Source organism: Mustela erminea, chromosome 8, assembly GCF_009829155.1.
Source record: "Mustela erminea isolate mMusErm1 chromosome 8, mMusErm1.Pri, whole genome shotgun sequence".
NCBI lineage: Eukaryota > Metazoa > Chordata > Mammalia > Carnivora > Mustelidae > Mustela > Mustela erminea.
This window is the reverse complement of record NC_045621.1, coordinates 39,368,434-39,380,457: the sequence shown is the minus strand read 5'-3', so window position 1 is coordinate 39,380,457 and position 12,024 is coordinate 39,368,434. Positions and strand designations below refer to the sequence as shown.

Sequence of the window (12,024 nt, the reverse complement as noted above, 5' to 3'; positions counted from 1 at the left end):
TCATAATCTCAGGGTTCTGGGATCAAGCCCCGTGTCAGGTCTTCCTGCTCAGCAGGAAGTCTGCTTCTCCCTCTCCCTCTGTTCCTGCTCTCTCTTTTCTTGCTCTCTCATGTGCACTCTCTCCCTCAATTAAGTAAATAAAATCTTTATTAAAAATTAATGAAAAGAAAATTTAAAAAGAAAAAAACCCAATAGACAAATTTAAAAAAAAAAAAAGTAAATTCCAAGTTGAAAGAACTAAAATGAAAAATTCACTAGAAGCGTTCAACAGCAGATCTGAGTTGGCATAAAAAGAATCAATAAACCTGAAAATAAAAATGATCAATCTAGATGATCCAACAAAAAGAAAGGAAGAAAAGAAACATGAAGTAAAACTATTTTTTTTTAAATCCAATTTAAAAACTTGTGATAAAAAGCCTGGCTCTATTTTTCAATGTTTGACTGCTGACTTATTTTAAGCCTTACCTCTCTTTTACGCTTTGATCCATCTGTAGAGCTTGACAGGAAGTCCATGTGCCCCCAACCTTTGACCCCAATGGGAAATTTGAATTTCACAAATCCCCAGTCTACACATAGGAACTTCTCACCAGTCCTATAGCCATTATAAAGGACTAACCCACTCCTTCTATCTCACTCAAGCCCAGGCCAGACATGCCTGTACCCACCCTACTCTGCCAGGGAGTCTCGTAGGTGAGTAATAAGTTCTCAATTTCTCCTGTTATCTAAGATGCAATTAACATACATCCTACTAATTGGGAAGGGGTCCATTCCACCTCTACAGGGTGATCACAGAACAGGAGTAAAAGAGGGTACCTCTCTCCTAACTGTACAGAAAAGGATTATAAGGCAATACAATAAACAGCTTTAGGCCAAAGAGATAACTGAAATGAAATGGACAAATTCCTAGAAAGACACAAATTACTAAAGCTGACTTAAGAAAAAAATAGAAAATAGACACAAAATAAGAAATTGAATTAGTAATTTTAAATCTTCTAATAAGGAATGCTTAGGCAAATTCTACCAACACTGAAAGAAAAAATAATAGTAATCCTTCACAAACCCTTCCAGAAAACAGAGAAAATATTTCCCAACTCATCCACGAGGATAGTATTTCCCAATACCAAAGGCAGATAAAGACATCATAAGAAAAAAAAAAAGTTTTAAAAAATAAAATAATTTTATTTTTAAATTCAGTTTCAGTAATTTGCATCTTTCTAGAAATTTATCAATTTCATTTAAAGTTTCCCTTTTTGAGGAGGCAGAATGTTGCTCAAAATATCCTTGTGATTTTCTTAGTGCATATAGTAATGCTGTCCTTCCAGAAATTATGGAAATTTTTGATACCTGTGCTGTCCAGTATGGTAGCCACAAGCCACATGTGTCTTTTGAGCACTTTAAAGGGTTCTGTCAAGTCTGAATCATTTGAATTTCATCTTTATTCTCCTAGGAAATTTTTACAGGTTTTAGAATTCTAGATTGTCCGTGATATTCTCTTGGGAATTTGAAGGCATTCCATTGTCTTCTGGCCTTCAATGTTTCTGTTCAGAAGTCAGTCGTTAATTTAATTTTTTATTCTTTGAAAGTGTACTATTCCCTCTCTCCATCTACAGCAGCTTTTGAAATTTTTCTCTTTATCTTTGGTTTTCTACCAATTTTCTACAATATACTAAGGTAGTATTTTTTAATCCTGCTTATTATAAACAATACTATTATTTGATAGCTTTTATCAGTTATGAAAAGTCTTCGGCCCATCTTGTCCCATAAGCCCTTCTGCCCCATTCTCTCTCAACGCTTTGTGTGGAACTTCAGTTACACACTTTTGACCTTTCAGTGCCTCTATGTCTTCCTCAATCTCTTCAGTAATCCTTCCACTTCACTAATTCTCTATCAACTCTAATCTTCCATCAAACTCACCCATTACTTAATTTCTTAATTACTTAATTTACAATTACCTAATTTCAGTCTTGATGCTTTCAAGTCTAGATTTTTCCATTTTTCTCTTTTAGAAGTTTCTTTTTCTCTGCTAAAAATGGTAAATCTTGTCCTTTGTCTCTGTGAACAATGTAAGCATAGTTCCAATAAACTTGCTCCTCAAGGGGTGCCTGGGTGGTTCAGTGGGTTAAAGCATCTGCCTTCAGCTCAGGTCATGATCCCAGGGTCCTAGGTTTGAGCCCCGCATTGGGCTCTCTGCTCAGCAGGGAGCCTGCTTCCCCTCTCTCTCTGCCTGCCTCTCTGCCTACTTGTGATCTCTGTCAAATAAATAAATAAAATCTTTAAAAACAAACAAACCTTACCCCTCAAAACTCCAATAACAGAGACCCAGATGGATCTAATACTATCTTCTGTTGCTTATACTTGATTTTGTTCATGTTTGATCATTTATGCCTGATTTTTTTTTATTATGGACTAGACATTATATTTCCAAGATTTCTATAGTGATCATTTGAGGCCTAGTATAATGTTACCATCTTCCAAACAGGAGTTTCATTTGCTTCTGCCAAGCACCTGAGACAAACAAAACAATAAATTACCTCAATCTGCTTTCAGTGTTTAAATTTATTCAAAGTAGAGATATAGTCTCTGTGAGGGCCTATATATACCCACTTCAACCTTACTTGTAAACTGTAGCCCTTCAGGATCTCAATCCCAAATAACAGTGGTACACCAGGACCACACACTCCCCACATTAGCAGGGCCTAACTTCCAATCCCTATCTCTCTAAGCCTAAGATAATATTAGGTACACTGCTCAGAATCTGAAGCAGACTCCATGCTGAGCACAGAGCCTGATGCGCAGGGCTCGATCCCATGACTATGAGATCATGGCCTGGACCAAAACCAAGAGTCAGACACTTAACCAACTAAGCCACCTAGGCCCTCCAAGATCCTATTCTTAAGTCTCATTTCACTTACCTTTTAAAGAATTTTAAATGAACACCTCCAGCCCTGCCCTCTGAAGCACTTCTTTAACTTTCCAACTTCCTGCTTATTAATATTGGCAAGCACTTTGAATGTAACATGTACCTAATTCAAGTTATTATTCTCCTCAGACTAGATTTTCTGCCTGCATACTTACTGCATCCAGATTAATGACATTATTATCAACCCTGGGCAGCAAACAGTAGTCATCTAATCTCTTTCTCTCCATTAATAATCCTCTATTACCAAATTCCATTACTTCTACCTTCAAAATGTATCCTAAATAGATTCCCTCCTTTCCAACTTGATCAGCACTGTCTGAAATCAGGTTGTTGCAACAGAATAGCCTAAAGATTACAACAGTTTCTTAACAGGTCTCTCAACTACTAATTCCCTTTTTTCAACCCATATTTCATACAGGAAGTATCTTTTTTTTTTAAGATTTTATTTATTTATTTGACAGAGAGAGATCACACGTAGGCAGAGAGGCAGGCAGAGAGAGAGGAAGGGAAGCAGGCTCCCCGCTGAGCAGAGAGCCCAATGCAGGGCTCAATCCCAGGACCCTGAGATCATGACCTGAGTCAAAGGCAGAGGTTTAACCCACTGAGCCACCCAGGTGCCCCCACACAGGAAATATCTTATCAAGGGCTTTTTCAAAACCTTCCAGGGTTCCTCACTGCAACTCTGTAATCTAACCTACTGTAATGGTTAATTTTAAATGTCAACATGACTGGATCACAGAGTCTCCAGATATTTAGCTAAACATTATTTCAGGGTGTGTCTGTGAGAGCTTCTGGATGAAATTACCATTCACTAAAGCAGTCCACTCTCCTCTGTTGTGGGTATGTATCATCCAATCTGTTAAGGCCCTGAGTAGAACAAAAAGGCCAAGGAAAGAAGAATTTGGCCCCTCCAGTCTGATCACTTGAGCTGGGACATGGATGTTGTCAGCACTCTCAGTTCTCAGACCCTCAGACTGGACTGAAAGCTACATCACTGGTTCCCCTGATTCTTAGAGCTTCAGACTGAGAATGAATTACATTACCACCTTGCCAGGATCTTCAGCTTGCAGACAGCAGACTGTGGAACTTCCCAGCTTCCATGACTGCATGAGCCAATCTGTATAATAAATATCTTCCTATATCTCTATTCTATTTGTTCTGTTTCTCTAGAGAACTCTAACACACCAATCTTTCAGGTCTCATCTCTTACTAAAGGTTTTTTTCAACATCACACTAGGTGAATCCCTAATGAAAATAGTAAGTTGGGAAAGCCCAAGCCTGGCATCAAAGCCTGAAAAATGATTTAAAAACAAACGGAGTTATTAACAACTATAAACTTGGGGCGGGGGTGGGGGGAGGTGAAAGAAAGAAAGAAATCAAGAAGTACCTAAAGATTCTGAAGAATAAACAAAACAAACAGATTGGAAGGAGACATCTGGAGACATGACTGGCTCCTAAATGAGTTTCATATGTCTGGTTTCTGGTTTTTTGGTATGGGAGTTTTGGAGGGGGGCACAGCTTTGCCCTAAGGACAGGCCACAGTCACAGGAGTGGGCAGTACAGGCCGCTGAAACTTCAAGAGAAATCCTTCAGACTGGCCAGAAGGAAGGCAAAAGAGCCTGGATGCCGAGGGCAATCTAGAATAGGAGAGCTGAAGAAGGGATTTCCCTAATTCTCAAGTCTCAGGTAACCCCTTAACACTGTAGATATATAGGACAGACTCAACCGAACATCATAAAGGCTTTAAAAATTGAACTGAAATGTGAACCTACAGGAGACAAGACTTACAGTCTGAGCCTAATGCAGTCTGAGGTTAATTGCCAATGAAATTTTTTTAAAAATCAATATTCTTCAGTGGAATTTAACAGAATTCAGAGTCTACACAAAGTACGATTAACTATATCCAAGACACAACCCAAAATTATTTGACATACAAATAACCCAGAAAATTTGACCCATTTTAAAGTAAAAGAAAGTAATAGATAACAACCTTAAAATGTCTCAGAGGTTAAAATTATCAGTTAAGGACTTTAAACCTGCTATGGTAACTACACTCATTGAAGGAAAGGAAAAAACACCTGAATGACTGAAAAGATGGAAAATCTCAATAGAGAAATAAAAATTTCCTTTAAAAATGGAAATCTTGGGCGCCTGGGTGGCTCAGTGGGTTAAGCCGCTGCCTTCGGCTCAGGTCATAATCTCGGGGTCCTGGGATCGAGTCCCACATCAGGCTCTCTGCTCAGCAGAGAGCCTGCTTCCCTCTCTCTCTCTCTCTGCCTGCCTCTCCATCTACTTGTGATTTCTCTCTGTCAAATAAATAAATAAAATCTTTAAAAAAATAAAAAAAATTTTTAAAAAACAACAAAAAAAAACAAAACAAAAATAAATAAAAATGGAAATCTTAAAATGGAAAAATAAAATATCTGAAATAAAAATTCTGTGAATGAGCTCAATAGCAAACAGAGATATAAGAGTAAAGAGGTGGTGAGCTTAAACCTCATCAATACAAATTATATACTCTGAAAAAAGGGGGGAAAAATTGAAAAGATGAACAGAGCCTTATGGACTTAAGGCTTATTTTATCAAAAAGCTCAAACATATGAGTAACTGGAATCCCAGAAAATAAAAAATGAGCCAAAGAAGTAAAATAAACATTGACCAAAAACATCCAAGACTTGATGAAAGACAAATATATAAATTCAAGAAGCTCAATGAACCCCAAAGAGGAAATAAATTCAAAGAAAACTAGATCAGACTCATAATCAAACTGCTAAAAACCAAAGAAAAGAAAAAATCTAAAGCAGCCAGAGGAAAATGCTACACTACATAGAGGGGAACATTTTCAACAGCACTAGATTTCTTATCAATTTCTTATCAATTCCTATCAATTCCTATCATCTTCTTTCAAGGCATCCAGAAGACAGTGGAACAACATCTTTAAAGGGTTGAAAAGAAAAACTACAAACCCAGAATTCTACATCCAATAAAAAAAGTCCTTCAGGAATGAACACAAAATAAAGACAGTTTTCAGATAAAGGTGAACCAAGAAAATCCATTAAAAGCAGAATGTAACTATAAGTAACACAAAAGGAAGTTCTTTGGGATAAAAGGAAATGACAGCAGAGCAAAAACTGGATCTTCAGAAATGAATGTTAAGCATGAGAAATATTTAATTTAAATAAATTATACATCAATAAAGAAGAAAAAATTTAAGGAAAAGAAATTTTTTAAAGAGTTTATTTATTTGGGCACCTGGGTGGCTCAGAGGGTTAAGCCTCTGCCTTCAGCTCAGGTCATGTTCTCAGGGCCCTGGGCTCAAGCCCCACATTGGAGCTCTCTGCTCAGCAGGGAGCCTGCTTCCTCCCCTCTCTCCCTCTGCCTGCCTCTCTGCCTACTTGTGATCTCTCTCTGCCAAATAAATAAACAAAATCTTTTTTTTTAAGTGTATTTATTTGTTTTTTAAAGATTTTATTTATTTATTTGACAGACAGAGATCACAAGTAGGCAGAGAGGCAGACAGAGAGAGAGGAGGAAGCAGGCTCCCTGCTGAGCAGAGAGCCCAATTCAGGGCTTGATCCTGCAGGACATGAGCGAAAGGCAGAGGCTTAACCCACTGAGCCACCCAGGCGCCCCGAGATTATTTATTTTTGGACAGAGACAGAGACAGCGAGAGAGGGAACACAGGCAGGGGGAGTGGGAGTGGGAAAAGCAGGCTTCCCAGTGAGCAGGGACCCCAAAATGGGGTTCAATCCCAGCACCCTGGGATCATGACCTGAGCTGAAGGCAGACGCTTAACAACTGAGCCACCCAGGTGCCCTAAGGAAAATTATTTCTAACCTGAAATTCCATGTGCAAACCAGTAATCAAGTATGATGGTAAAATAAAGACATTTTCAGAAGTGTAGATCTAAAAAAAGAAAACAAAGAATAGGAATTACACACACACCCATATGCTCATTTGTGTGAAAAGGCGTGCAGAACAGTAACTTAAACTAGTGAGAATGATTACCTATGGTGGAGGGTGGGGGTGTGTAGGTGGGAGCAGGATGAAAAGGAAGCAGATGAAAACTGGGAAAAAGAAATGAATGTGGAGTAACACTTTACTGCATATACCTTTTTGTATGTTGACTTTTGAAACCACATTCACGTTCCACATACTGAAAAACATCAACACAAAATAAAAATAAGAATTGGGGTGCCTGGGTGGCTCGGTGGGTTAAAGCCTCTGCCTTTGGCTCAGGTCATGATCCCAGGGTCCTGGGATTGAGACCCGCATTGGGCTCTCTGCTCGGCAGGAAGCCTGCTTCCCTTCCTCTCTGCCTGCCTCTCTGCCTACTTGTGATCTCTGTCTGTCAAAGAAATAAATAAAATCTTTTTTAAATTTTTTAAAAATTAAAAAAAATAAAGAATGGGGAAAAGAGCCCAAAACGCAATGTAAACAAGAAGAAATGATCCTAACTATATTTAAAATGAGAAACACAATGTATCTAAGGAATGAGGGGAGAACTAACCCAAGTAACTCGTGGGTAACAGTATTTAACTAAACCCTTAGGTTAAAGACTAATAAGAAGTCTAAACAAAATATTAAACTCTAATTGGGACACCTGGCTAGCTCAGTCCGGGAACATAGGAATCTTGATCTCTGTGAATTGAAGAGCCATGGTGGGTGTAGAGATTACTTAAAAATAAAATCTTTAAAAAAAAATGTAAAAAATTTTTACATCAAAAAAAATTTGGAGCACCTGGGTGGCTCAGTCAGTTGAGTGTCTGCCTTCAGCTCAGTTCATGATCTCAGGGTCCTGGGATGGGGCCCCACATCGGGCTCTCCAGTCAGCAGCAAATCTGCTCCTTCCTCTTCTTCTCCCTCTCCCTCTGTGATCTCTCTCACTCTCGCTCTCTCTCAAATAAATACAAATCTTAAAAAAAAATTAATTTCTAATAAGTTAGTTTTTCACAGAGGTATGGGTTAGCAACTCTAAAACTACTTTCTGTATATTCTAGCATTCAACAAGTAAGTAAACAACTCCTTTTATCCAAAAGGAGTCAGATTTGTCAATGTTGCAGAAAAATATTATATATAAAGTAGAAAGGTTAGAATAAACCCTGTGGTACTGAAATGGAATTGGAGGTATCACAATACCCAGTAGTTTACAATATACAGAGATAGATAAACACTGAAATACACACATACAAATGTATACAAGTATATACATGTATATATTCTTTTAATATTCTATTTATTTGTCAAAGAGACAGAGAGAAGCACATACAAATTCTTTTATTTGGTACATCATTTGTGGAGCATGTTAGGGGGTGTTTTTTAGTTATGCTATCAGTTGTGAATGTTCTTTAACATGAGGAAAAAGTATAATTCAATAAACAGATAAGATATTATAAATTAAAGACTTGGATTCTTTTTGAAAACATGTAATTTCGGACCTGTAGAAGAGATACAAGAATGGTACAAAGAATTATTCTGTCTTCTTCACTAGAGCACACACAGAGCAGGGGGAGCAGCAGGCAGAGGAAGAAGCAGGCTCCCTGCTAAGCAAGGAGCCCAATTTGGGACTCAATCCCAGGATCCTGAGATCATGACCTGAGCTGAAGTGAAGGCAGATGCTTAACTGACTGAGCCACCCAGGCATCTGACATGTATATATTTTCATGTTACCTAGCTATGTCGATAACATACCAGTAGCAATGAGCCCAGCTCTCAGTTTCTCAATACCATTCAGTGCTAAAAGGAAGGGGAGCTCCTTAGAAAAATTACCAATTCTGAGACTGGAGTGGGAGTGGGTACAGCAAGAGCCTAGAAGAGGGGTTGGCAAACTACGGCCCAAAGAAAGGCTAAATTCAGAAAGGCACCTATGGGAGGGAGACAAACCATAAGTGACTCTTAATCTCACATAACAAACTGAGGGTTGCTGGGGGGAGGGTGGTTGGGAGAAGGGGGGTGGGGTTATGGACACTGGGGAGGGTATGTGCTATGGTGAGTGCTGTGAAGTGTGTAAACCTGGCGATTTACAGACCTGTACCCCTGGGGATAAAAATATATGTTTATAAAAATTTTTTTTTTTTTAAAAAGGCACCTATCTTTGTAAATAAAGTTTTATTGGAACAGAGCCATGCTCATTCATTTACAAATTGTCTCTGGCTGCTGTCCTGCTGTGAGGGTGGGCTTAAGGAATTGCAAGAGACTGCAGAGCCCTTAAAGCCAAAAATATTTACTATCTGGCCACTTACAGAAAAAGTTGGCCAAGCCCTAGCCTAGATAGAATATCTTCTTGTTCCAGAAAGTAAGGACACACCCCAAAATAATGGGGTCATGTCAAAGGTTCACAGAAGCCAGCTGAAAAAGCTCCTACTGGCCAAATAACAATTCATCAAAAATTTTATATAATGGCTTATAGCCCATTAAATAAAATAATCCATGAGTTCATGCTGATAAAAACAAATAAAAGCAGAAGCTCTACCTTACATCAGAATCCCAACATTACAATAAATGCAGAAAAACTGATGGAATTAAAAAATGACTGCTGGCAACCATCATTATCTTAATTCATTCAGATTCATCAACAGATCATAAAACCAGTGGGTTCAAGTTTGAGGAGTGATAGAATATTAAATCACCTCAAACCATCTTCAAAGATGGGGTGCCTGGGTGCTCAGTCCTTAAGCATCTGCCTTCGGCTCAGATCATGATCCCAAGATCCTGGGATTGAGCCCTGCAACAGGATCCCTGCTCAGCAGGAAGCCAGCTTCTCCCTCTCCCACTCCCCCTGCTTGTGTTCCCTCTCTCACTGTCTCTGTCAAATAAATAAAATCTTTAAAAAAAATTTTTAAAAGATAGTTATCAAATATAAAGAGGAAAAGAAAAGCACATATTGATAGTGGAGCTATCCAGACAACCAACTTAACCAAGTGATCAAAGTAATAAACACCTGTAATGGGACAAATCAATACCATATGCCTCCTGATAAGATACATTTAAAAAAATATGTCACCTGTGAAACACCAGTAAAACCCAAATTGAGGGACTTACTACAAAGAATTAGCCTATAATCTTCAAAAATATTCATGAAAGGAAAGACTCTTCCAGATTAAAAAAGACTAAAGACACATGACAATTCCATGCAACTGTGATCAGGACTTCTGTCTCCTATAAAGGACATAATTAGGAAACTTGAAGATATTTGAATAAGATCTATAGATTAGCTAAGGGCACTGTATCAATGTTATTTTCCTTATTTTGATCCCTGCACAATGGCCATAAAAGAGAATGGCTCTGAGTGTCTGCAACACACTCTCAGCTCAAAAAGAAAAAAGGCAAGTAGGAAAGGATGTTAAAGTTAATGTGGTAAAATGTTAATGTTGAAGAACCCAGTGAAGAGGACAGAATAATTCTTTGTACCATTCCTGTATCTCTTCTACGGATCCGAAGTTACATGTTTTCAAAAAGAATCCAAGTCTTTAATTTATAATATCATATGTTTATTGAATTACACTTTTTTCTCATGTTAAAGAACATCCATAACAACTGATAACATAACTAAAACCCACCCCCTAACATGTTCCACAAATGATGTACCAAATAAAAGAAACTCAAATAATCAGTTAAAGGATATGTGGGCTACAAGATCATTCCATCCTGTTTCATATGGGCCAAAACAGATTTATTAGCTGCAAGCTCAAATAAAGTGTTCTCAAATGAGAGTTATGTCAGTAAAAACACTGCCTCTCAACAGGTCAGCAGTAACTTTACTCACTTATATTTTACAAAATATTTTCAGGATTTAAAAGATTAAATGTCCTGAAAGGGACAACAACCCAGCACTTTTTGCAAACACAGCTGTTGGTTAAAACTCTTGAGAAAAGAAAAGTCTGGAATGCGAATCAGCTGTAGGAAGAGATAATGGTTATAAAATATTAAGAAAATTTTGGAATCTCTTCCTGTTATGCTAATAGCTGACTTATTTCTGAACATGTGCTTCATTACCGCATGCCCCACTATATGCTCTTCAGCTCTGGGCACAGAGCAGTAAACACAACATGACTGACAAGGTCCCTACTTCCATGGTACTTAAAATCTAGGGGGTGGAAAAGACAAGCAAACACACAACAAGGCAGTAAAACAGAGTTACAAACAGGAGAAGGAAAAGAGGACACTACTTGATTTGTGGTGATCAGGAAAAGCCTCTACTGAGGAGACAATACCGGAGCAAAAACCCAAATGATGAGAAGTCCACAAGTGAAGGTCTCAGACTCGTCTGGGCAGAGGATACGGACAAGGGCAAAGACAACAAAGGAAAAACAATCTCAGCATGTTCAAAGAAGTTATTTTAAAAGGCCTCATTACTACTCTCAGTACAGTAGACAATACCAAAGAACTGTCAGCTTTGTATTAGGTATGATAATGGCATTATGAGTATATGACAATTTTCATCACTGCCAAGCGTATTTATGTATATGTGTGTGTATCTATATACACACATATATATGTATTATACAATAAATGTCAGGAACTTCTTCAAAATATTTTGGCAAAACAAAAAGAAATAAAAAAGGGATGAGTGAGGCAAAGGTGCCAAAATTCTTGAGTTGGGGAAATGGGTAAATTGGGATTGATAAACTACTCTTTCTAGTTTTCATACATTTGAAATTTTTCGAAATTTTTCAAAACTCCACATAACAGAATGGCAATACCTCATATCTTCTTCCTCTTACTTTCCTACACCAGCTCAGCGCTTACAATTTCAGTTCTGTGTTCTGACTACGTCATTTAAGGAGATATAAATGAAAGCTTTAAGGATATTCCCATGTACTAGGGAAGCCCTATACTCTATGGCTAAATCCAGTTTCTGTGAGAGCTAATCTACCTAAGGCAGAGTTGGAACTCAGAAAGAACTAAAACAAGAGAGTATAAAATAAACAGTCACATACTGATAAACATCGTCATTCTTTCTGAGGAAAAAAAAAAAAAAATGGAAATTGCCGAAACCAAGGACCATCCTCCCAGAGATTAAAAAACACAATAGGCTTCTTCCCCCTCCATTCTCTGGAGACTGCTCTGGCAAAGATTTTCTGATTGGGGAAATCCAGCTCTCA

The 12,024-nt window shown here is 38.0% G+C and overlaps 1 protein-coding gene across 4 annotated transcripts in view; it reads right to left on the bottom strand.

Moving 5' to 3' along the window:
• DIS3L2 (DIS3 like 3'-5' exoribonuclease 2) overlaps positions 1–12,024 on the bottom strand; it is a 365,245-nt gene that overhangs the window by 323,254 nt on the left and 29,967 nt on the right. Inside the window, exon 2 of one of the 4 annotated variants that reach the window (XM_032355175.1) lies at positions 6,758–6,826. The exons of 2 other annotated variants lie outside the window; for them this stretch is intronic. The gene's annotated coding sequence lies outside the window, so the exon portion shown is untranslated. Of the gene's footprint in view, positions 1–1,344; positions 1,433–6,757; positions 6,827–12,024 lie in introns of those variants that run through there. One more of the 4 variants, XM_032355176.1, reaches the window with a different exon arrangement.